Raw genomic sequence first — 4,243 nt, forward strand, 5'->3', positions numbered from 1 at the left:
CAGATAAAGTAAGATAAATATATAATAAGAAGTGACAAATACATACGGTTTTAAACAATTGATTAATTATAACATGTAAATTATAAAGTTATTCTATTTGAAATAGTTATATAAATATTTAAGTATATGATTAACGTTAAAAGTATATACCACTTATGTTCTAAAACAATAATTTATGTATAGAAAACTGAAAACAAACATCCGCGCAACTTAACTATTATAAACGTCATTAACAAGGATAGAGAGTAAAAACATAGCCTGAAAGTTCTCTTTATTTAGTCATTTGTAAATACTAGATCTTTTCTCCGCGCTACGCGCGGATTAGATACAATAATTTTCACCATTTTAATTTATATTATATTTGAAAGTAGTTTTACATAATATTTGATCAGAAATACTGTAGTATCTCTAACATAATAATAAAGTAGCTTGGGGTATTTTTTAATTACGATTTCTTTAACATGGTGAGCTTTGTGTTTCGTACATTAGTTTAATTTTGCAAACTTTTCCTAGTTCTTCTAATAATGTTAAGGGGAAATTCTAATTTTACCATATAATTGATACTATTTTAAAATATCTTTAAAGAATAATTTTCCATAAATACCTTAAATTTGTAATAGAAACCTAAACTAACCCTCATAATCATTTTTAAATATGTAAGAATTATTTATGGTCGTTTACCCAATTACAACCTTTAAATAATAAACCCCAAATTTTTGTCATTAAATCTTAAACTCAAATGTTAGGATAGTTTTGATTAAATGCATTTTTGGAAAATTATATCTAATTTGTGGTATTATAAGCAATTTCTCTATAATGTAATTGGAACTGTTGAAGTATAATCGTGTTGTTGGTATTAAAGCAAACAATATATCTATTTTTCAATAAATTAAAATATCATACATGATAATTTAATATTTTTGTATTTAAATTTGTATGCTTTATAATTATCTAAAACTTTCACTTATTCGTCCCATATAAATAGCTATATGATAGTGGAAATGCAAAAAAAAACTGTTTTAGATGAAATTGTTGTTTTTTTTTAAAGTGAAATTGTTGTTTGTTTTTAACATAAAAATTAAAATTGGGTTGAGAATCCAGCATGATCATGTTATTAGAGTGTTTCGTTCATGCTAATTCTAAATAAAATTTAATTACTTGACAGTGTAAGATAGTTATACTCTTAATGATTTAAAATGAAATAGGTGTATAATAAAATGAAAAAATATATTTAAAATTATAATGCATGTAAATATTTCCTAACAATTCATTCTTTATAACTATCCCTTTGTATTTTTCAATTTTAAGTTTTTCCATAGACGCATAAACAGAAACCTCAATTTAGTTTTGTTATAAATAATGTTCACAAAAATTAGTAGTGCTATTAGCTATCTTAGATTAATGTTGAAATATTAAAGATGAAGGTAGATTTAATCTTCTTTCTTTTTTGAAACACATGCAGATTTAATCATTATTAGGCATTTAGAAGTTTTTTTTGGTACAACTAACCAAATTAGTTGTTTATGTATGAATAAGTTTTTGTAAATTTTAAACTTATTATTATGAGATTTTGAGTCTGACTGTATGGTATAATTAGAATAAAGTGAAAAAGGTGAAAAAATTTTTCAGCTTCAGCTGGTTTACTCTCATTCTTCATGTTTACTCTAAAAATAAAAATAAAGTAGAGTAAAATTTATCTCACATTGGATGAAGTGGAAAAGTTAACGCCAACGGTATTGTTTTGTTTCATCCTATTTTCATTTTTCTTTTCCACTTTTTTACTCTTTTGATTAACCAATCACATTCTTTATATATGTTTTGTTACGAACAAATAATATTTACAACTTAAATATTTTATAAATTAAAAAGGTGTGATTGTTTTGGGTTGACTTTTGTAAGTACTTATGACTGCTTTATTTTCCTTTTTTCTTGAATACCGTAAGGTTTGGAATATATCTCATCAGCCACTCATAATGGAGACTTCTAACATAATGGCTATAAATCATTTTCAGTTGAGTTAAAAATTATTTTGACACAACTTTACTGTTCCCTTCGTTTCGGGTGATTTACTAATCATGATGTTTTATATATATTTTTGTTATTTAACATCAGACGATGTTTTCATGTATCTAAATAACTTTACATTACTAAAAAATTAAAAATGGTGTAACTAATTATAATTTTAATATTTACATTTTTAATTGGTGAAACTATATCTAAATTATATTTTAATATTACTTTCTAAAATAGTAGATTTTTAATATATGTTCACCGATGTAAAACATCATCTAATATTAAACAAAGAGACTATATGTTAAAGGTAAAAAATATAATATACGAACACATATCATTTTATTTGAGCAAATTTTAAAAATAATTATTTTAAATAGAATTTGGAAGGTTTTGTAATTTTGGTAACTGACAAATCATAACAATTCAAAAAAGATGTGTTGATATTTATTTATTACAAATCTATATTTATATATTCATTTATTTTGTTTGTCTATTATTTTATTTGTATGTCAAAGAATTTATGTTAAGAACATTGCATGCAGTGTTATAAATGTTTAATTCTATAAATTTATGTAAGCTTATATTCTAAAGTTTTTTTCTAAAAAACAATATGAAATTGAATTTCTAAATATGATGTTTGAAAAGTCTTAAAGTTATGTTTTCTGATTTCATGATCCATTACCTTTTTTTCTAAATAATGAAAAAAAGAACAGTACGCAACACTGGTCTGCCACATAACTTTTGAACCTTTGACAAATCGATATTAAAATACATGTTTAATATAAAATATTAACATAATTTGCCAGTAGATTTGGATGGACATGAGAAATATGACTCATTTGTAAACCAGAACCAAAACATTATTAACACCAAACATGTTAAAAAGAAACGTGCGTCTCAAGAAAAGAAACAGACCATCAATATCTGGTACTCCTTAACCTCCCTTACCACTTACGCTACACCCTCTCCAAAAGTTTCTTCACTTTGTTCAATAATCAATATCATTTTCGTTTCCCTTTGTCCCCTTCCATGATTCTTCTTTCATGTCTCAAACATTTGTTTCAGCCTCCTTAGCTCCGTTTAGGGATTCAAGTTAGCTTCTACTTTACCATTGTTTTTTTTCCTATCGTTAGAAAATTCCCTGAAATTTTAATTTATGATTTTAAAATTGACAAATAGTTTTGGTTCAAAATGTACTCATGGTTAAAAACATATTTATGAAATATATATGATGTAATTGTTTAAAATATTTGGTTTAATTGTTAATAAAAGTAAGTTTATTTTTATAATTTGTGTCAAATTTTTTTGTTAAAATAACAATAATTTTTATCCACCAGTGATTCAGAATTTATTGTTACATGTAATACCACATTGGTTTTCCATATAAAATTGTTATATGAAAGAAAACAATACCTGCAGGGCTAAGCTCAATCCACCATTAGCTTTTTGATCAAAGTACAGTAACTGCACAAGCAGACGCGCACACACGTTAGTTGTTAATACTTAGGCGATGGGAAGAGACTCTGGCGAGCTTACCTTGAATTTACTTTTGCTATATGATTCTACTCTGCAGAGCAACCCTGAAATTATTTCCACTTCTGTTATTGTGACAGCATAAAAGTGTGCACATTGCTTTTCAACCTGTAAGAACATAAGACTTATATGGAGTCAAACACACACAATTGTGATCATAGCCAAGCATCAGGTCAGTTACAAAAGCTTCACCTTTTTAGTTACAGTTTGTCCAAGTAGAAGAGGATCAATAGAAACTCTGCCATTAAGAGCCTCCTCCAAAATAGTTGCAGATACAAATGTTTTCATCGGCACGCCAAGTTTGCTAATTCACAAGACACACTCATTTATATAAAGAACGGCTACAGAGAATAAACAAAAGTCCACATATAAAAGATAGAACCAACCTAAACAAAGCCGCAAAGACATTATTCACAGCTCCTAAGCTTGAGAGATCCAACTCCAGCTCTTGGCCTTCTGCTTCAACAGCAAAATCGCTAGATTTTTAAGAAGCAACAAAGTTAGTCTTATTAGTGAAAATTATTTTAGTTGGGATTTCATGTGATCACAAAATAAAAAATCATTTTCATACTTTATAGAAAATTCTGATAACTTCGGCTGATATCAAACGTCCTCGTTCTTATCCCATTGCAATAACACAGTATCATCATCCTCATCATCACTGTCTTCTTCTCCCTCAGCTAATATCACATCAGGC

Source organism: Brassica oleracea, chromosome C8 (genome assembly GCF_000695525.1).
Source record: "Brassica oleracea var. oleracea cultivar TO1000 chromosome C8, BOL, whole genome shotgun sequence".
Classification (NCBI taxonomy): Eukaryota; Viridiplantae; Streptophyta; class Magnoliopsida; order Brassicales; family Brassicaceae; genus Brassica; species Brassica oleracea.